This window comes from Triticum urartu, chromosome 1A (assembly GCF_056163025.1).
Source record: "Triticum urartu cultivar PI428250 chromosome 1A, HENAU_Tu73, whole genome shotgun sequence".
Classification (NCBI taxonomy): domain Eukaryota; kingdom Viridiplantae; phylum Streptophyta; class Magnoliopsida; order Poales; family Poaceae; genus Triticum; species Triticum urartu.
Genome location: NC_141873.1, coordinates 106,014,855 through 106,038,384, shown reverse-complemented (window position 1 = coordinate 106,038,384; position 23,530 = coordinate 106,014,855). Strand labels below are relative to the sequence as shown.

The window sequence follows — 23,530 nt, the reverse complement described above, 5'->3', positions numbered from 1 at the left end:
AGTGTGTGTGTGTGGGAGGGTGGGTGGGTGGGTGCGTGCATGCGTGTGTGTGTGTGTGTGTGACGTGGGGTCCTCAGTGGCAGATGTAATTTAAGTGTGCGTGGCTTCATCACAGAGAGGTTATGTGTATGGCAGAGGCCACCAACGAGGGGGTGCGAGAGATAAAAGGCCCGTAGAGAGGGAAGAGAAGGCATGTGCCGTGAGAGGAGTCGACATCGAGAGAACGTGTTTGTTTGAGAGACACCAAGGAAGACTACTATATATCGATGGTGCATGTAGGCGGGGATTAAACGAAGGGGTGGTCTTCTTGTTTTCGGGGATATAGGGGAAGAGTAAGAGAGGGGTAGCTAGAAGGATATTGTTAAGTGTGAGTGTGTGTTTTACCCATCCAGGCGGAAGTTATGTGCACACAAGAAGAAAATGATTCGATGTGGCGTTAGGGCTGAGGGTAATTAACTACGTATGGAAACATAGGATACCTTGAACGTGCATGTGCGAGAGGTATACATGTATACGCGGGGTGTGTCTGTGTGTGTGCGCATGATCGAGATAAAAGAAAGAAGACATAAGTCATAAGATCAATGATATGGGAGAGACGGATCGGTATGACAATATGCATGCATGTGAGAGTGCAGGGAAGAAGGCCCGATAATTGAGCATGTGTTTTTGTCTTTAAGAGATAGTGGCGTGGGCTAGAGCATGCATCTATGGCGAGCAGAGGGAGCGAGACACAACGATTGTGCAAAAGAGATCAACCTATAAATGCATGTATGGAGAGACATATATAGTGTGGGTGATAGGAAGCAAGAGTGCATGTGAGAAACAAATGTTGACAGAGAAACTACAGATAGATACAGAGATAGAGATGCTAGCTAGAGGGACATCGGCTAGTTTGAGTGTTGGAGATGACCGCCGGGTGGTTCAGAGGGTGAAGTTATGTGTGTGTGTGAGAAAGATAAAAAGAGGACACATGACTGCATGTAGAGAGAAACATATATGGTGTGCGTAATAGGAAGCAAGAGTGAGGGCGAGAAATAAGGTTGATGGAGAAACAGATAAATAGAACGATAAAGATGCTAGCTAGTGTCCGTTAGAGATAGGAGTCGAGTGGATCAGGACACTGAGTTATGTTGTGGGTGTGAGAGAGATAGAGAGAGGGTGCATGTGAGTCACATACAAACAAATATCAGATAGAAATGAGATCCCGAGAGACGGAGTTTTGTGTCTGCAAGAGAGAAAGATATTTCGCAATGAGAGTGATAGCTAGAGAGACATATGAGGGAACACAAGATATATCTAGGGAAAGAGAGTGTGTGTGTGAGCGACATTCAAGAGAATGGTGGAGAGATATGAGACCCTAGGAGACATAGTTTGTGTTTGTGTCTGAGAAAGAGGTATTTAAGAGGAAGAGTCGTAGATTCTCATACCTAAGGAGCAAAACACATCTCTGTGTGAGAGGGGGTGTGCGAGTGGCACACATGGCAATAGTAGAGAGAAATGAGACCCCGGGAGACGAAGTTTGTGTTTGTGTGACAGAAAGAGATTTCACATGGAGAATCATAGTTAGAGACACATAGCAAGGAGCGAGATATACTTAGAGAGAGATAGAGTGATGAAGGTCGAGGGAGGGAGTACCGTCAGTGTGTTACGAAGATAAAAGATCATTGTCAACATACAGGTAGCACGAGAGATACCCGAGAGATGATGAATGCGTATAGGTCTAGAGAGATACTCATATATAAGCATGAGTGATAGCTATATGAGACGAATATCTGGATTAAAGGGGATTCAAATATTTAAACTGGAGATCACAACATTGATAATATCATAACGCAAATTGGTGTAACAAACATGCATATTCATTTGAATTTGGGAACACATGTAATGTTATATAGTTTATCAATATTAGTGATCCATAGATTCTTTAATTAGAGACAATGCATGGTTTGTATGCAATTAATGTCTAAATGGTATTACACTATATGTTGCGTGTGTGAAACACATTATACATGTTTGAGAAGTAAAAAAACACATGAAACACACATTAATTGGAGACAGTTAGCGAGGAATGCATACATTGGATTTCAACATAAAGTGGTTTCAAATATTTGAAAATCCAAATTAAGATGGATACAACCTTATAAATCTAAGATCATGCCATTTGTAAACCATATTTATGTATAAAAGGTGTTGTGCTTTTGAAAGTATATATAAAACAATGATGTATATAGGATTTTATTCCAATCGAAAATGGATCCTGCCCGAACAAAAATAGAATACAAACTGGATTCAAATTGAGTTGGCACAGTAAACGTGCACTCTTGCTCTGCAAAATTTTGAACGAAGCAGGGAAAGTCGCAGTAACCGCCCGAAACCAAAATCTACAAGATGGAAATTACTACCTATCCCTTACATGCAAAGCCTATCGGCTCGATTTCTATAGGTTTCAATAGGGGTGGGTTTGTAATTTCACTCAAATGTGACATAACCGCCGCCCACCCGGATTCATACACGGTGGGAACCAAAAACAAACTCTCGTTGGCAAATATTCAGTGTATGCGAGATTACCGTCCTATCCCCAACCGACTAATATTGCTGTGATGTAGGAAATTTTAAACGGGGGCTAAGTTTGTAAATTTCCTCGTGTTTGAGACAAGTGCGCCCTGAAGACATGGTTCCCCCTTCCTCTCTCCCTCCATTTCCCCATTCATACTTCGTGGGCACCAAAACACCCTCTCCACCCCAACCTCCTCTGTCCACCACCCCATCCACCGCCATCCTCCTCCACCATGCCGGAGCTGATACCCCGACGCCATCGTCCATTACAAGAGATCGACCTCTCTCATCCACGGCTTCGACCGGGATCCTTGCATCCCGTCCTCTCGCTTCATCCCCGTCGTCGTCCACCTTGCCGGCACCGCTCCTACGACTGTCTCATCCACCGCACCCCGCCGCCACCGTCTACCCTCCTAGATCTGCTTCCACGCCGCCGACAGCCATCGCTACCGTGACACCGTAATATTCTCAGCAGATGCATACACGGCGCCGCACCAGAGGTGGTACTCTTTCGTATCTGCTCAACTTATTTATGGCAGCAAGAAAATAGATCGCCACTACTTTTATCTGATTTCTTGTCCATCACTTACTTGTTAGTTGAAAGCAAACATTGGTTGCGAAGTTGCCTTTGTCCGGTTTCCACGTTCAGATCCGCCACGGCACGCTCAAAAATATACTCGTAATGCTTATGGTTTTCGCCTTTTATATTCCACACTAGTTAAATGACAGTAGACTAAATTTCAAAATTGGTTCAGTCGATTTTTGGGAGCTCGCTAGAGTTCGCCGGTGCGAAGGAAGGGGCTCGGGTGGGGATGGTGGTTGTGGGGGCGGTGGCTGGGCCTCGCCAAACAAAGAAAACTCGACGCGAGTGTGGCGGGGTGGGGGATGGGGTGGCAGAGGAACACATGCGGTGGGGGCGGTTCAGGGGAGGGCGGGGGGACAGGGCCAGTGGTTCGGCCGACGGCCCGTGCGGTGTTCTGTATGGGAAGAATCAGAGACGAGTAAGAAGAAGGGTTAGGAGACGTAGGATCTTCATCCAACCGCCTGAAATGGTCGACTGACCCAAATGACAAAAGTCACACGACTTGCATGCAGACATGCCTTTATATTCAGTACCATCATCGTAGCTGCTTAGCACTGCTCCTGAATCCATCAAGCTAAACAACGTGCCACTCATAATTCCAAACCTGTTGCTCAAATACGAATCTTATATGATGCTGATGTTACTAAAATAGATAATGTTTCATTGTTCAGCTAATGTTCCTATTTTACTTTCGAAAAGCACGTGCACCACATATAGAGAGACAACAGGGAATTGCATTCTTAATGCGCTCTAGTTCATAATGTGTGGGCACTACGCAACGAACATTTTATTATCCAAAATCTGATTGCTCTTCTTGAGCATGTTTGTCGTGGTATTCTCACGGGGGGTGCAAGACGACATATGCCACAAGGTGGCTTCGTGTGAGGGCAAGACTGCTGCCGGAATATCCAGGGACGGGTATGCGAGTAGCACGCGCTAGTTTACCCAGGTTCGGGGCTCTCCGGAGAGATAATACCCCTACTCCCGCATGTCTGAGTATATGTAGTATATCTGGTACAGGGTGCTCCTGGAGCTGTATCTAAAAGCAGTGCCACAAGCATCTGGTTTCATATATGCATGTATGTGGCATGCTCTAGTGGCCGGCCATGCTTATGGCTTATGGCCGTGAGCATGTGTATGCTCATGCGTGTGTGCATGTGAGGGTGGATGTTTGGATGGATGGATATATATAGTGTGGAGCTAGCTTACTATCTAAGCTATGTGTGGTATGGGAGCAAGGGGGTATGCTGGGGTGTCATCCTTGTCCCCTGGGTCACTTCATAAATAGTGCCCAGGGACAAGGGACACTGTACATGATGGCTGGGGTGACACGTGAACAGTGCCGGGTACGGCTGTCGTGTCGGGGTCGCATCAGGCTACAGTTGACTTCGGGCAACCGGCCTGGTGGAGGAGTCGGTAGCCAGCAGTCGGCCTGGTGGAGCAGTCGGCAGGAGCTGCCGGGAAGTCGGCAGCCAGCAGCCGGCAGGGGTGGCCGAGCAGTCGGCAGCCAGCACTCGGCCTGGGGGGCGGGCAGTCGGCAGCTAGCACTCGGCCTGGTGGAGCAGTCAGGAGCCAGCAGTCGGCCTGGTGGAGCAGTCAGCAGCCAGCAGTCGGCCTCGTGGAGCAGTTAGCAGCCAGCAGTCGGCCTGGTGGAGCAGTCAGCATCCAGCAGTCGGCCTGGTGGAGCAGTCAGCAACCAGCTGTCGGCCTGGTGGAGCAGTCAGCAGCCAACAGTCGGCCTTGTGGAGCAGTCAGCAGCCAGTAGTCGGCCTGGTAGTTGGACTCAGGGGCTTTTCTAGCCCCGATGTCTTGAATTCTTGTCTCGCCGTCTTCGGGGTATCCGTGTCCAATTACTCCGACAATGTTCCTCTTCCGTTCTTCTTTAATAAGTACTCTCTCTGTTCCTAAATACAAGTCCTTGTATAGATTCCACCATGGACTACATATGGTGCAAAATGAGTGAATCTACACTCTAAAATGTATCTATATACATCTGTATGTGATCCATAGTGGAAATCTCTACAAAGACTTATATTTTGGAACGGAGGGAGTATGATAGTAGTACAATATGTTCCTTGTAGTGAATATGAGCTGGGACATTTGCAGTGCAGAGGTCTATACGGTCAGTTGTGAACTTGTGATGGACACTTTGAAATCTTCGGGCCTCTTTGATTCATAGGATTTTGTAAACATAGGAATAGGAATTGTAGTGGCATGCCCACTTGAATCCTATAAGATTAGCAAGGAAATGCAGGGAGCTGTGTCGCCTTTGAGAGTTACACTAATATTAATAGTACCGCACCTTCAGTTGAAGAGAGCTGGTATCTGAAGCCTTTCTAGCCGTACCGACAATACTAGCACATATATTCTAGCAAGTTCCACTTTGCTGATTTTACTCCGGATGCTTACGGTTTTCCCTTTATATCTACACTATGATCTGTGTAGTTGCTTTGTGTCCCACTAGCAGTAGTCCACTCTTAAAGCTAAACAACACACCAATCATAAGTCCAAAGCTTACTTCTTCAAATACGAATTGTGATATGATACTGACATTAGCTAACAAACACACATTTAATTGGTTAGCTAATGCTCCCAATTGAGTTTTCAAATGCATGTGGCCACATATAGAGAGACATCATGGAATTGCATTTCTTTGGGCACTCTGATTCATCATGGGTGGGCAACCAACATTCTATAGAAAGAAGGGGAATCTCAACAATATGCTTCCTCTTCTGTTCTTTAACATGTTCCTCTTCCGTTCTTCTTTAATAAGCACAGTATGTCCCTTATCAGGAAGGGGAGCAGGGACATCTGCAGTCGACACCTCTATTGGGACGGTTCTGCTAAATGATTTCACACTTCGAGTTGGTCTTCCATAATACCCTAGAAATGGTGGGAGCCGCGCGGTCTTTGATAGACTAAACTGATAGTAACCGTTGTGCGCCTTCAGATGAATAGAGCTGGCCTGTATGTGATTGATAGGCTGCATATTAGTAGCGGCAAAACCCTATGTTTTCCAGCTAGTTCCGCTTTCCCAATTTATTTATGGTGGTTATGGTGTACCCGTATTATCTACACTACGATCTGCCTACTGGCTCTGCGCTCTCGTTATCATGGTTTGGCAATAAACTTTTTATATGGTAAATTATGAACCTATCATCTGCCAACTATCCTTACATCTGGGGGCCCCAACAGGGATCCTATTTTTTGTGTAGTTGTGACATATTATATTAATCTACTCACCATATTACAACACACATGGGCTCTCTCATTAGAATCCAGTGATAGCACACAAGGGTTTATAGGGAGCCTATATTATATTACAATATCCTCTACATTACAAACATAATCTCACTACTATTGTGTTTTCATGCTTTACAGTTATTGTACGTAATCACAATGAATATAAGAATGTGCACATCAGAAGAATATTGCGGAATAGTTCAATGGGTAACAAACTTGGCATCAAGGGATCGAGGTCCATTGTGGATGCAATGAAACCCACATGGTCCCGACCTATAGATTTGTACTCAGAATATGGTCCTAATGACTATTCTGAACTCAAGGAGTCAAAGGCAGATGGCCTATCCTGTTCACCCAATAAGGTGCCTGTTCTAATTTGGTCAGGTTTTATCGGTTGCACATATCTTGCATAAGGTGTCTTGAATTTATTTTGCTTCGTTGCACCGCCATCTTCTTAGTTTACTCATGATATATGTGAATATGCCATGCCCATACATTATCAACACCTATTCCATTTGTCGTCATACCATGTTTTTCCATTCAAATGTTGTTCTTGTGTTTCAGACATCCAAAAGGAGGAGGGTGATTGCAGAACCTGAAGGACTACAAGCAAAGTCCTTGAAAAAGGCGGTTCTACCGGAGAAATCACATAGCACCCGATGTATATTGGCGATAGAACCAACGCCGCAAAACCTAGGATATCGCAACTATGCTGGTTGCTACTTTGCTCTTGTGAGTACCTATTGTCCTATCACTATCCTTACATTCATACCTGGTGGATTATGTGACATCATTGTGCATTATAGCTTGCTTATCCACTGTTCACTCCAAATTATCATATCTATATTAATGCTTAAATTTATGTAGAATAAACCCAATGCCTATGAAGAAATTTAGTTCTGCATTGTTCTTGTAAGTATCTGTTGTCCTTCATCACTGTACTTATATTTGTCAGCTAGTTCTTCATGTACACTTTGCAGCTTATTTTCCCTTGTTCTTCATTTTTCTACACATCAGATCTACATTTACTCTTGCCAAAATATTGAATAAAACCAATGTTACTGAAGAAGTTTAGCTCCGCATTGCTCTTGTTAGTGCCTTCTGCATGTATGATGTATTTACATTTGTACTCTGCATTTTAAGTTAAATAATCGCCATTTGTTCCTATATTTTCACATGTATATTTACTCTTAACAAAATGTAGAATAAAGGCGATACTCTTGAAGAAGAGTGTGCAGTAAGCTTCTTGAATTCCCCCCCCCCCATCAATATGGACAAGGCCTTTATAGAGCATGTCTTCACTACTAATGTAAGTTTGTCCTCCTTGAGCCTTCACACTTTGTTGTGTATATTTGGATAGTATGAGTGCAAATGCTATTTATTTTTGTTGTCTGCATCAAATTACTTGTTCAAAGTTTATAAAGTAGAAGTACATAAACATAAGCTTGTCCTTCTCAATTTCAGTCTTTAGTTGTACAATCTAGTTCCTTATTCGTACCATGTAAATTAAACTAAACATAGCAAGTTATCTTCTTTAGCACTATGTGTATGCTTGTGTTCTTGATCTGTAATCCAGTGGTGTGGTGAGACTACCAACAACAACACAATGTCATATCTTGCTATGTCTCAACTATGAATAATGCCATATTATATTAATGGTATTTAAATCATGTCTCTTTATTTACCAATCTGAAATCGTATAAATTGACAGTACACTCACCATTCATGCTTATACGTTGTTTAGAACTACATCTATGCTTGTGTTCTTGATCTGTAATCTAGTGGTCTGGTGAAGCTGGCCGCTCCTGCACAATGCCATTTCCTGTCGTCTTAACTATGAACGACGCCTATTATGTTAATGCTGTTTTAAACTGTGTCTCTTTATTATTGACAAAGAAATGAGATGAATTGATAGCGCTGATGCTTATACGTGCAAAATCTGTTATCTACCTACTTGTTTCTCTTTCAGGGTGACAACACTTCTGCTAGGAAGAACTGCCACAATGATAGTGAGATGAACCCATTGTTTGTCCCTCTAACACATATTCCAGAGGAGAAGGAAACACATATTGAGGGTAGGGATACAACCACGAAGTCACATCTTGATGTAGTATCAAACTTACTCAGTGACACAAGCTCGATGAAGTCACCGCCTGAATCTGCTCGACTTCTTCAGTCTGAAATTCATGCAAAAATACATGCTTCCGCTCAAATACGACTGGAACTCCAATCTCTATGCAAGATTAACCGTAAGTATAGGACATTTACTGATGCTATGCAGCTTAAGTTGGTGGATATGAGCGCCAAAGAAGCACGGTCTCATCAGGTTGCTAAGTTGCTTGCGCTGCAGCTCCTGGGCCGGGCTAACCTTTCTTGAACTGTGTTGAAGTGCTATCGGTTCTGTCTATTATTTTATCTACCTGTTAACTTCCACTGGTGGCGACCTGCCCATTTTATGTAATCTGTTGTCTGGTTGCCCTTTATTATCACTAGCGGCGAACTTTGATGTCGAGGGGATGTAATATGCTGTAATTTCTTTGTTGTATTGTCTAGGTTTATTCTTGGTCGGTATGCTGTAATTTAGGCCGGAAGGTTCAATGGATCTCAGTGTTGTCAGTCTTTAGGCCGGCCCATTACTCATATGGGCCAAAACGTGGGCCTATAATCATCTTGGGCCATTAGCAGGTCTAAACCTATAGTTGTTTCCCGCCTTTAACATGTCAAGTAAAGTTCTGGCCAGCTAGGCCAGAGAATACCATGGGCTTTTAACAGGCTAAAACCTAGATTGGGCTAGCATTGAGCCAAAAAATTCACGGGCCAATACAGGCCGAAACTTCCTAAGGCCCATGTTTGGCCCAAATAGGACGAGCAGTTAACAGGCCAAAATATATCTCGGGCCTGTTTGGCCCAATAAAATTATGGGCTTTAATGAGGCCAGTATCTACGCGGGACATAGGCCTAAAAGTGTCACGGGCCATTATTAGATGGGCTGTAAGCAGGCCGGATTCAACGTGGGTTGTAATTAGGCCCAACTGATACATGGGCCATTAATAGGCCGATAGGCCAGTGGAGCTGGAATTTATCCACGAAGACTACGGGCCGTTAAGAGGCCTAAAGTCACTTTGGACAAGAAATAGCCTAGTTTCTGCATGGGCCGTTAAATGGCCTAAAGTTAAACCGGGCCGACAACGTCCCAGATGCACCACGGGCCGCTAACAGGCTGAAACTATTATCGGGCCGAACTGGTAAATGGGCATTTAACAGGCTGAAATACAAACCTGTCTTAGAATGGGCCCAAAAGAACAGTGGCCTGTTAACGAGCATGATCCGATATGGGCCGTAATTTGGCCCAAAACATGGCAAGCTGTGAACGGGCCTGATCTGGTATGGGCCTCAATTTGACCCAAAACATGACAGGCTGTTAACGGGCCAGCCCACTAGTGTCTGAAAAAACCTTGTGGGCCTTTAGTTGGCCAGCCTTTTCACTGAAATGGGCCTCTATTGGGTCGTGCCACGTTTCGACGTATCATAGGCGCCTCATGTCCAATGAGTGGATGACATATGTCCCAACGGTGAGCCAACACGTGTTTCCTCCGGCCAATGAGAACTTCACACAAGGAAAATCTCCATTGGTCCGGGCTGTTAACGGGTTATCGGATCCAAAACCGGACCTGATAGCTTAACGGCGACCCGTTACGGTCGATGCCACATGTCGGTCACCCTGGACAAAAGCACTTCTATGACGTGCGATTTATCGTCATGGAAGTGGACACTTCCCTGATGATAATTGAGGTAATGTCATGGAACACTTCTACGATAGCACAAGTATGACTATCTTGATTTTGTCATAAAATCGTCATGGATGTACATGCATGGTAGAAAACGTGACCTACTGTGACAAACACGTATCATCACGAAAGTGTATTTTTTTGTAGTGAGATCTATGTTTTTGTGCCTAGCTAAGGGCGTTAAACAATAACGCTTGTTGGGGGGCAACCCAATTTTATATTTGTTCTTGCTTTTTTTGTTCTGTTTTCCAATAAATAATTCATATAGCCTATGGTTAGATGTGTTTTTGTGTTTTAATTAGTGTTAGTGCCAAGTAAGACCTTTGGGATGGCTTATGATGATAGTTGATTTGATCTTGCTGAAAAACAGAAACTTTTGCGCCCAGAAAGTAATTCTAATATTTAACAGAAGCGTGATAAAATAATGATTCTTTTTCAAGAAGATTAATATAAAAATTTCCCGAGAGGTCCTAATTTTTCAGAATTCTCGGAGTTACATAAGTATTCGAGAGTTACAGTTTGCTACAAACTATTCTGTTTTTGACAGATTCTGTTTTCTATGTGTTGTTTGCTTATTTTGATGAATCTATGGGTAGTATCAGGGGGGTATGAACCATGGAGAAGTTGGAATACAGTAGATATTACACCAATATAAATAAAGAATGAGTTCACAACAGTACCAAAAGTGGTGATTTTATTTTCTTATACTAACGGATCTCATGAGATTTTCTGTTGAGTTTTGTGTTGTGAAGTTTTCAAGTTTTGGGTAAGGATTTGATGGACTATGGAATAAGGAGTGGCAAGAGCCTAAGATTTGGGATGCCCAAGGCACCCCAAGGTAATATTCAAGGACAACCAAGAACCTAAGCTTGGGATGCCCCGGAAGGCATCCCCTCTTTCTTCTTCGTCAATCGGCAAATTTACTTGAGGCTATATTTTTATTCACCACATGATATGTGTTTTGCTTGGAGTGTCTTGTATGATATGAGTCTTTAGTTTTTAGTTTGCCACATTCATCCTTGATGTACACACCTTTTGAGAGGGACACACATGAATCATGATTTATTAGAATACTTTATGCTTCACTTATATCTTTTGAGCTAGGCAATTTTGCTCTAGTGCTTCACTTTTATCTTTTTAGAGCACAGCGATGGTTTTATTTTATGGAAATTATTGAACTCTCATGCTTCACTTGTATTATTTTGAGAGTCTCTTTAAACATCATGGTAATTTGCATTGGTTATCAATTTAGTCCTAATATTATGGGCATCCAAGAGGGATATAAAAAAACTTTCAGGTAAAGTGCTTTGAATACTATGAGAAGTTTGATTCCTTATGATTGTTTTGAGATATGAGGATTGTGATATTAGAGTCATGTTAGTGAGTAATTGTGTATTGTATAAATACTTGTGTTAAAGTTTGTGATTCCCATAGCATGCACGTATGGTGAACCTTCATGTGATGAAGTCGGAGCATGATTTATTTATTGATTGTCTTCCTTATGAGTGGCGGTCGGGACGAGCGATGGTCTTTTCCTACCAATCTATCCCCCTACGAGCATGCGTGTAGTACTTTGTTTTGATGACTAATAGATTTTTGCAATAAGTATGTGAGTTCTTTATGACTAATGTTGAGTCCATGGATTATACGCACTCTCACCCTTCCACCGTTGCTAGCCTCTCTAGTGCCGCGCAACTTTCTCCAGTACCATACACCCACCATATAAGTTCCTCAAAACAGCCACCATACCTACCTATTATGGAATTTCCATAGCCATTCCGAGATATATTGCCATGCAACTTCCACCATTCCGTTTATTATAACACGCTCCATCATTGTGATGTTGCTTTGCATGATCATATAGTTAACATCGTGTGGCAAAGCCGCCATTCATAATTTTTCTTACATGTCACTCTTGAGTCATTGCACATCCCGGTACACTGCTGGAGGCATTCATATAGAGTCATATTTTGTTCTAAGTATCGAGTTGTAATTCTTGAGTTGTAAGTAAATAAAAGTGTGATCATCATCATTATTAGAACATTGTCTCATGGGAGGAAAGGATGATGGAAGCTATGATTTCCTCACAAGTTGGGATGAGTGTCTGGACTTAAAAAAATAAAAGAGGCCAAGAAGCCCACCAATAAAAAAATGAGAGAAAAGAGAGAAGGGCAATGTTACAATCCTTTTTCCACACTTGTGCTTCAAAGTAGCACCATGATCTTCATGATAGAGAGTCTCCTATGTTGTCACTTTCATATACTAGTGGAAATTTTTCATTATAGAACTTGGCTTGTATATTCCAATGATGGGCTTCCTCAAATTTCCCTAGGTCTTCGTGAGCAAGCGAGTTGGATGCGCACCCACTTAGTTTCTTTTTGAGCTTTCATACAATTATAGCTCTAGTGCATCTGTTGCATGGCAATCCCTACTCACTCACAATAATATCTATTGATGGGCATGTCCATAGCCCATTGATATGCCTAGTTGATGTGAGACTATCTCCTTTTTGTCTTCTCCACAACCACCATATTCTAATCCACCTATAGTGCTATGTCCATGGCTCACGCTCATGTATTGCGTGAAAATTGAAAATTTTGAGAACACCAAAAGTATGAAACAATTGGTTGGCTTGTCATCGGGTTTGTGCATGATTTCAATATTTTGTGTGATGAAGATGGAGCATAGCCAGACTATATGATTTTGTAGGGATAGCTTTCTTTGGCCATGTTATTTTGAGAAGACATGATTGCTTTATTAGTATACTTGAAGTATTATCGCTTTTATGTCAATATTAAACTTTTGTTTTGAATCTTGTGGATCTGAACATTCATGCCACAATAAAGAAAATTACATGGATAAATATGTTAGGTAGCACTACTATAGGATGCTGCTAACGCGACACTACGATCAGAGACCCTTCGACGAAATAGTGTGTGATGCAATAATCGCAAACGGTGATGTAAAAAACCCACCAAAAAGATGCAAAAGGTGATGTAAAAAACCCGTCAAAAAATATGCAAAACGTTTGCGGTGACGGATGCATCAAACACGGTTCAGAATTTAGTTGCATGTGCGATGAGGGGCATATGGTTCAGTTCAATGAACTGTTTGCGATGAGGCAGAAGAACAGAAACGGGCAGCCATGTGAAGGTGTGTGCGATATACAGCATACGGTTCACTTGATTGAACTGTTTGTGATTAGGCAACACAAAATAAACGGTCAGCCAGATTAAGGTGTTTGCGATATACGGCATACGGTTCACTCGGATGAACTATTTGCATTGAGCCAAGAGAATAGAAACGGTTCAATCTAACAAGATGTGTGTGAGACGCGGCAAATAGGTCTGTAATCAGAAATATGTGCGAAGACCGATAATAACACAGACGATTGCTGCTAATAAGACGTGTGTGTTGTGCGATGGGCTTGCATACTGTCGTGGATATGGGACACGAGTATCCTCATGGAGGTAGGCCATGGCCCATCATGAGAGGTGGCCCAGCAGGCCGACTTAAGTAATTTGAATAAGACCTGGATTGTTATCCGTCTTGTAATAGAAAATAGACTAATCCTAATCCTATTAGGACTCTACATGTAGGACGGCCCCTTCAACTAATATAAGGAGGGGCAAGGCTCCTCAAAAGAGACAGGTTTTCACAAGTTTGATAAGTTAGGGTTAGACAAACAAGTCTAGAGCTCTCGAGTTAGAGCACCCGTGTAATTGTGATCATCATCATCAATATCAATGAAGCAGGATGTAGGATTTTACCTCCACCGTGAGGGGCCGAACCTGGGTAAAACATCGCGTCTCTCGTCCCGCTCAACCCCTCTCAATCTACCACATAGATGCGTTGGCCTCGCGACTAAGTCCTGACACTAAGGACATCTGCCGTGACAATTCCATGACAGTTGGCGCCCACCGTGGGGCCTACACACGGTGGTGTTGAGTTCTTGGAGGAATCTCTATCAAGGGTCGAGAAGCTCGCGGTCGGTCAGATCCAAAATTTCAACTGGTTTAATTTCCATCAGGAACAGCGGCAACCCGCCATACCGATTCCTGCAGACACATACAGAACAACAACATATATATATACACACACTTATAAGGACATGGTTGCATAACCAAATTAAACATCCAATTACATAGGTGGCTACTACACATATGGCATTTGCACACACCAAAGTAAACTATTACATGCATAATTACATAGGTAGCTACTACACACATGACATTTCCACACACCAAAGTAAACTATATATTACATGCATGATTAACTAGGATAAACGATCATCTAATCATCATCTACTTCTTGTGACGCTTGCTGCCACTGCTCTCCTGGTGGCTCGATCCGACCCCCTCAATTTTGGGAAGGAGGCACTTCCTCATGTCAACGATCCGCCTGTGCATCTCGTAGCATGTGTACACGCACTTGGCCGCAAGCCTGAGGTGAGGTTCATCCAATTGTTGCACCCAGGCCCCGTGCCAGGATACGGGACGTGTTCTGTTGGCATCCTGCTTCATCTTTTTCATAGTAGGGGTCGATGATGGCCGAGGCAAGTTCAACAAGGGAGTATTTCTTCATGCTGCCCCAGACATGGTATTGGCCATGGATTTCGACAAGGTTCTTACAGGCCAATCCCATAACCCTGAGCGCTTTTACATTGTTGGTGGTACCCACTATAGAGAACTTGTAGTGGGTGCTATTGACAAACCTGGCTAAACGCTCACAGGGTTCTGTGGCCATGCAGTAGTGGTAGATGAGGACATGATTGCACACGCACAACTGGGTGATGGCAACCTTCTGATTTATGTTGAGACGACCACTGGTGTACTAGAGGTCGATGCCGAGCACCTTGTACTTGTCTCGAGCAAACAACTGCTCAACGGTGTTGATGTAGTCGTCCATCATGGCCGGGTCGATGGTGTACACCACCGATAGATCCTTCTCCCTCACATGGGTCTCTACTTTATTCTTGCCAAACTCCATTGTAGCGCCGCTAGACATCCCCTCTCTATGTGTCGTTGTGAGTGTTCTTGTTATGTTGTGGGCGCGATCGGAAGGTTGTAGAGACTAAGGTTATAATGGCCGTGGGAATTAAAGGGGAAGCCAGACGTCCTGGAATATCCGCACGCCTAGATGGTAGTTCTAATTTGCAGTGCGTAACTCCATCGTGCCGCACGTAGCTGCATCATGGCAACGCGCGTGGCGCAACCGCATGCATATGGGCCCCCAACGTGATCATGCGCAGGCCCAACCATTGGCAGAGCGCGTGTGCAGGGACGCGATCAGAATGCTCCGCGATCCCCTCAACCGTCTGCGGTTGATGAATTCATGACCGACGGGTCGTAGTGTGTGTTGTGGGAAAACGCTTGCTGGTATACAACCGTCTGCGATTGATGAATTCATGACCGATGGGTTCCCTAGTGTGGTCCATGTGCGATGTGATATGCTCTGTCTACAGAACATCAACATATATACTTATAAGAACAGCATTGCATGACCAAATTAAGCATACAATAACATAAATGACTACACACATAACATTTCCACACACCAAAGTAAGCAATTGCATGCATACTAAACTAGGAGAAACGAGCATCTAATCATCTACATCTTGTTGCGACGATGTTTGCCATTGCTCTGCTTCCGGCTGGATCCCTGGTCGTGAATGGTTAATAAAATCTAAGACTATTGCATATTAAGGTCAAAATAGAACTACCAATATACGAGTCTCATACGATGCCATTTCAACGATTGTACCACAAAATCCTGGAATATTACAAGGTTCAAATTCCAGAGTTACATGGTTCAAATTCAAAGATTACAAGGTTCAAACTGATAATGGAAATGAAATTCAGCTCATTCAGCTGCAAGCACCCGTGCTGATTAGCTGGACATGGATTATAAGAGAGGTTCAAACTAAAACTTAAAATAGTAAGGCTGCTTTCCAAACCTCGTCATTTATGCAAAGGGATCAGCCGCAAACAAGTCATGTACGGGTTTGACACAATGACTTCCAATTACTCTGTCATATGCTCTTCCGATACGATGTTTAGCTTTTTTGGAGCCTCTTCCATTCTGCACTAGCTGCCGGCTCTGATCAACAAATCATTCATCTTTCCTAATTAAATGTGTGTTCAACCTCAGTACCTTCAGCACCCTTGCTTTGGCAAGAAAGAACCTAGCGAATGTAATCTACGGTAAGGTCCCTCGGTAGGAGTTCAAAGTAATTTTGAGAGATGCAGATCCGGGCATTCGTTGTGATTGTTGTTATAAACATTATCCACCACCGAGCCTATTATTATTTGGAAAAGAAGAGAATGTGTTGGTGCCTACAAGCAGTTTTGAACACTACTACACGCCTATTTGTTTGCAGGATTTGTAAAATGCACCAACATGACATCTTTGATCTGACATGATTAACATGGGCATTTGATTACAATCTAGAAAGATGTAGCCTTCTTCACAAGAGGTTGGAGTGGATGAAAAATTCCCTAAGAAAACTAGTACAGATGAATCCAAAGGAGAAATGCTTATGGATTGTAACCATATGAATCAAGCAACCAATATGGGGTGGGGTTGTATGTCCTGAAATCCTCCAAAATTCCTTCAGAAATCGTAGTACATTGTCATTGTAAACTTGGCAAAAGGTGCAAAAAAATGAACTCCATTATGGTTAACATTTAACAGGAAAGGAACATCACCTCGATATACAACTTCTTCAGGCACGGAAAGCATGTCAGGAAACTGACAACTTGGTCCAGGTTGGGGCCGACATATTCTATTGCCAAGACCTTCACTGTGCGCAGATCTGGGTGAAGTGTAGCGCCCCGACCTCAAACGGTCAAGCCTCTGTGTATCTGTGCCATCCCTGGATTGGTATGCTGGCACACACAGTACATCGATGTATATATCAAAGTGCAATCACATGTATAAATGACATAGAATTGATATATACCTCATAAGTCTTAGCTGAAACAATCAAACAAGTGTGGAGTCACATCAACGCCAATGACAAATTGAGTGTAGACCGTAATCTTACAACATAACTCTTACCCATCGTAGAAATTCCTGAAACATAAGACATTGCAGCCGTGTAGGTCAGTACATTGAATGTACTGGCAATATCACAGATAATGGCAGATGAAAATAGCCCTATCTCTATATGCAATATGGTTGTGGAGGCTCTAAGGTTAAGTTTGCATAAAGCTAATTTTTCCCTATCATAAAATAAGTTATGCTACTGTTACAAAAATTGCATAAGATTGAGATGGAAACCGCAACTCAATATATTCCCAAAGTTTATTTAGACCCACTAATTAAATTAAGGGTGATGAGATCTCTCGGCATTTCCACTACTAGATGCTCAAGATGTCCGTAACCGGGTACATAGCTAATCGATTAGGTTTTAACACTCTAGAGAGGTTTGCGCACTTTTCCCCACAAGACTCGATCGCCTGCCTTGAAGTTCTCGCGCTGCCTGGCGTTTGAGAACAGGATGACCGAGACATAGTCTTTCGAAAGTGTTCTCCCTTAACCCACGGATAGGCCGGTACACATACTCATTCTACATCTGGTAGCCTATCCTGGAAGAGGTCACACTATCTACTTAACTAAGCCAGAGCCCATATTGACTTGTGGCTGCACACGGAAGCTTCTAGACATGTAAACACCTTTGATCCCTTTGAGCCTGAGCGGACGGACCACTAGTGGTGCACCACCATGGATTTCCCATGCATGCCCCATTGTACCTCGCCACCATTCAAACCAATTTCCGCCCAGGTAGTTCATTTAAGTCTTAGTCCTGATTACTACTTTGTCACTCAAGTCTCGCCATGAACACTTCCCAATCCACGTCTCCAATTGCGATGTAGAAATAAACTTACACGGTGGTGACAAGGTTGTATGGTTCAGACCTACCTCAAAAGAACTACTAGGTAGAAGCATAGCCATCCGACATAAAATGCTTACCATGCAATCCTACCGCAAAGGACTAAGTGCCTAAATAAAACATAGGTAATTGAAAGAATGGTCAAATGTGAACTTGCCTGGTAATGGTTGATGAAGATTATATCGCTCTCAGAAGTTTACTTAATAGAACTATTCATCACTCTCCGATGAACATCTATAAAGTCAAACATTGCATTCACATAAGCAATCATTTCAGAGAACCAAATAACATGCAACATGAAAAGACTCGAAAAAACCAACTGAAGACACAACACACTTAACTATCACAAAATATTGTAAGTGCAACAGAACATAGGCATGGGGTTCAAAATTTGTGATGTGAAGCATAGTGCATACAAAGCATGTGAGTAAAGCTACTATGGAAAGATCCTAAGTGTGTGAAGATATTGTGAGATTGGTCCAAGTGGCAGGATTTGGCTACGGTGACGAAACGGAAAAAGAATCCACTTAATCGGAGCTATGGTTTATGAGATATGGCCAGTTGAAGTTTGAATTCAAATCTGAATAAAGTTCAAATTTGAATCCGACAGAAGTTTACAAAAATGATACCGTTGGATAGATCTAAAAAATATGAAGAATCTACCGCTGGTTTCATCGAATTTGGACCTATGGTTAAAAAGTTGTGGCAATCCGAAGTTTAGGGGCTAATCCCAAGGACTAAATAGAAAGAAAAATAACTGCGAACATGCCCTTGGCCATGTGGCGGCTCGTGGCTGGCCGAGCAGCGTTCACTGCGTTGGCTATGCAGCGAATGGCCGCAATCTAAACAAAACGGCCACAACAGCTAACTAAAAGAAAAACCGAAGAGCGGTTTAACTAAAACTGCATGGTTTAATTAAAACCGCAGTTAACCGAAAAAACAAACAACTAAAAGAACAGGGCGGCCGGGTCGGCTTACAGCAGCAATGACGATGAACAAAGGACGGCAACGCGGTCTGGGTGACGGGCTGGGTGGCGGCTCCGGCGGCAGCGGAGGGTACGGCCAGGTCGAGCGCGACGCGGGCCTTCGGGTGGTGCTGGAGTGGGGCGTCGGCGGGGTCGGGACGGGGCGAGGCGAAGGCGGAGGCTCTGAGCTCCGGTGCGACGCGTCGGGGCAGCGGCTCCAGCGGGACCTGGGGTCAAAAAAGTATGTCAAACTGATACGAGTCGGAGCGGGGATCCAATTGACAGAGAAAGGAGGGGTCGGGTGTGCCACCGGCGACGAAATCCTTGGCGGAACGGCTTGGCTCCGGCGAGATGCACACGAAGAGGATGGAGGCTGCGGGCGACGTGCTGAGTAGAGGAGGGGCGGGATCGGATGAAGGTGTCTCGGGGCTTTTATAGGCACGGAGAGGAGGCGCGGGGCTGCGGATAAGCATCCTCCACGAGGGCTGCGGCCGGCGGTTGTGGGAGCGTGGCGCGGCGGCTCTATCCCATGCGGGTTGAGCGGGAGGTTGGGGACGACCTACGGCTGGGCTCCACGAGTCAGTGGCAGCGATAGGAGTTGAACGAGGGGAGAGGCAGGGCGGTTGACCGGTTCGAAGGGCGCTCGGGCACGAGCAGGCCTGGGCCGAAGTACTCCTGGGCCGAAAGGCCGAGCAGGCCGGCTCGGGTGTGCCTGTGCGTGTGTGTGTGCATTTTTTTAACACAAACAAAAAAATAAAATAGAGAGAAAATAAATAAAAATCTACATATGCATATTAGATACTGAAATGTTCATAAAAATACCAAGAATAAGATGAACTATTTTTCAAGTTCAAATAAATTCCATAAAAATCATAAAAGTCAAACAGTGCTACTGTTGCATTTAAAATCAATAAAAATCATTTTTAAAATAGCAAAATGATTTAAAATTTATTTTCTCCTAATTTTCTATTGAAGGGAATTATTTTACCCTTATTTCCATTTATTTATGTTTAGGAGAAAAATAATTTGAATAGAAACCCAAATAACTCCCAATTGGATTTGAATTTGGAGTTTCAAACAACTTCAAATGGAAAATGTGTTTCAAATAACTTTAAAGTGACTTCCAAATTATTTATTTGAAACTTCCAACTCTCTTGCTTCGAATTTGAAGAAGTCATTTTATCTTCCCTCATGAACTCATTGAGTTGCTTAAAGTTTCTAAATTTCACATATTTCAAATGGAATTCAAATCATTTTCAAAACCCTTTTCGTTTCTTTAAATGGAAGAAGTCATATTATCTTCACTCTAGGGTTTTGTGATGAAATGAATTTGAATTCATGGAGATCAAAATGCAAGATCAAGGTTTTGGGAAAGTCCTTTTATTCCCTCTCATTCAACTTTCAAAAGTTTAAATTCCACTCAATCTCACAGAATCAATCACACAACAATCAAACAAACAATCATAATTATTTACTTAATATAACATTTCAAAATTTAGAATTTTGGGATGTTACAAACTACCACCCTTAAAATGAATCTCTTCCTCGAGATTCGGAGAGGCTAGAAAGAAGGTTAGGTTTGGAGGGTCTCCTTGAAAATCCATTCATCAACACAAGGTATGGGGTGCTACCTATTGGAAATATGCCCTAGAGGCAATAATAAAATGGTTAATATTATGTTTCCTTGTTCATGATAATTGTCTATTGTTCATGCTATAATTGTGTTATCCGGAAATCATAATACATGTGTGAATACATAGACCACAACATGTCCCTAGTGAGCCTCTAGTTGACTAGCTCATTGATCAATAGATGGTTACGGTTTCCTGACCATGGACATTGGATGTCGTTGATAACAGGATTACATCATTAGGAGAATGATGTGATCGACAAGACCCAATCCTAAGCCTAGCACAAGATCATGTAGTTCATATGCTAAAGCTTTTCTAATGTCGAGTATCTTTTCCTTAGACCATGAGATTGTGCAACTCCCGGATACCGTAGGAATGCTTTGGGTGTGCCAAACGTCACAACGTAACTGGGTGGCTATAAAGGTGCACTACGGGTATCTCCGAAAGTATCTGTTGGGTTGGCACGAATCGAGACTGGGATTTGTCACTCCGTATGACGGAGAGGTATCTCTGGGCCCACTCGGTAAGACATCGTCGTAATGAGATCAATGTGACTAAGGGGTTGGTCACGGGATGATTTGTTATGGAATGAGTAAAGAGACTTTCCATAACGAGATTGAACAAGGTATTGGTATACCGACGATCGAATCTCGGGCAAGTGCTATACCGGTAGACAAAGGGAATTGTATACGGGATTGATTGAATCCTTGACATCGTGGTTCATCCGATGAGATTATCGTGGAGCATGTGGGAGCCAACATGGGTATCCAGATCCCTCTGTTGATTATTGGCCAGAGAGATGTCTCGGTCATGTCTACATAGTTCCTGAACCCGTAGGGTCTACACACTTAAGGTTCGATGACGCTAGGGTTATAGGGAATAGATGTACGTGGTTGCCGAATGTTTTTCGGGGTCCCGGATGAGATCCCAAACGTCACGAGGAGTTTCGGAATGTCCGGAGGTAAAGATTTATATGGGAAGTCCAGTTTCAGCCACCGGAAAGGTTTCGGGGTTTATCGGTATTCTACCGGGACCACCGAAGGGGTTCCGGGGGTCCACCTGCCCCGAAGGACCTAATGGGCTGTAGTTGGGTGGGAACCAGCCCCTTAGTGGTCTGGTGCGCACCCCCAATGGCCCAAGGCACCTAGGGTTGGAAACCCTAGGGGGCCTCCCCCCCAGGAGGGCGGGCGCCCCCCTAGTTGGAAACCCTAAGGGGGCCGCCGTCCCCCCTCTAGATGGATCTAGGGGGCCAGCGCCCCCTCCCCTTCCCCTATATATAGTGGGGGTTTTGGGGCTGCCAGAGACATGAGTCTCCCTCTCTCCTGGCGCAGCCCTACCCCTCTCCCTCCTTGTCTCTCGAGGTGCTTGGCGAAGCCCTGCTCGAGTGCCACGCTCCTCCACCACCACCACGTCGTCGTGCTGCTGTTGGACGGAGTCTTCCCCAACCTCTCCCTCTCTCCTTGCTGGATCAAGGCGCGGGAGACGTCACCGGGCTGCACGTGTGTTGAACACGGAGGCAACGTTGTTTGGTGCTTGGATAGGAATCAACCGCGATCTGAATCGCTACGAGTACGACTCCCTCATCTGTCTTCTTGCAATGCTTCCGCATCGCGATCTTCAAAGGTATGAAGATGCACTCCCCTCTCGTTGCTAGTAAGCTCCATAGATTGATCTTGGTGATGCATAGAAAAAATTTAATTTCTGCAACGATCCCCAACAGTGGCATCATGATCTAGGTCTATGCGTAGTTTCTATGCATGAGTAGAACACAAATTGTTGTGGGCGTCGATTTTGCTAATTTACTTGCCGTTACTAGTCTTATCTTGATTCGGCGGCATCGTGGGATGAAGTGGCCCGGACCGACCTTACACGTACGCTTACGTGAGACAGGTTCCACCGACTGACATGCACTAGTTGCATAAGGTGGCTAGCGGGTGTCTGTCTCTCCCACTTTAATCGGATCGGATTCGATGAAAAGGGTCCTTCTGAAGGGTAAATATAAATTGGCATATCACGTTGTGGTTTTGGCGTAGGTAAGAAACGTTCTTGCTAGAAACCTATAGCAGCCACGTAAAAAAATTGCAACAATAATTAGAGGACGTCTAACTTGTTCTTGCAGCATATGTCGTGTGATGTGATATGGCCAAAAGGATGTGACGAATGATATATGTGATGTATGAGATTGATCATGTTCTTGTAATAGTAATCACGACTTGCATGTCGATGAGTATGACAACCGGCAGGAGCCATAGGAGTTGTCTTAATTTATTGTATGACCTGCGTGTCAATGAAAACGCCATGTAATTACTTTACTTTATTGCTAACCGTTAGCTATAGTAGTAGAAGTAATAGTTGGCGAGACAACTTCATGAAGACACGATGATGGAGATCATGGTGTCATGCCGGTGACGATGATGATCATGGTTCCCCGAAGATGGAGATCAAAAGGAGCAAAATGATATTGTCCATATCATGTCACTATTTGATTGCATGTGATGTTTATCATGTTTTTACGTCTTATTTGCTTAGAACGACGGTAGCATAAATAAGATGATCCCTCATTAAAATATCAAGAATTATGTTCCCCCTAATTGTGACCCATTGCTAAGGTCCGTTGTTCCTAAGCACCACGTGATGATCGGGTGTGATAGGTTCTAACGTTCGCATACAACGGGTGTAAGCCAGATTTACGCACGCAATACACTTAGGTTTACTTGACGAGCCTAGCATGTACAGACATGGCCTCGGAACATGGAAGACCGAAAGGTCGAACATGAGTCGTATAGAAGATACGATCAACATGAAGACGTTCACAGATGATGACTAGTCTGTCTCACGTGATGATCAGACACGGCCTAGTTGACTCAGAT

At 43.7% G+C, this 23,530-nt stretch overlaps 1 long non-coding RNA gene across 1 annotated transcript; it reads right to left on the bottom strand.

Moving 5' to 3' along the window:
• Window positions 1-15,673: 15,673 nt before the first annotated feature.
• On the bottom strand, window positions 15,674-19,607 carry LOC125512749 (uncharacterized). Its single transcript, XR_007285546.2, has 5 exons — window positions 19,340-19,607; window positions 19,043-19,256; window positions 18,222-18,298; window positions 17,132-17,244; window positions 15,674-17,057 (listed from the first exon to the last, which is right to left on the bottom strand). It is a non-coding gene; the product is annotated as an uncharacterized LOC125512749 (long non-coding RNA).
• Between the last annotated feature and the right edge of the window lie 3,923 nt (window positions 19,608-23,530).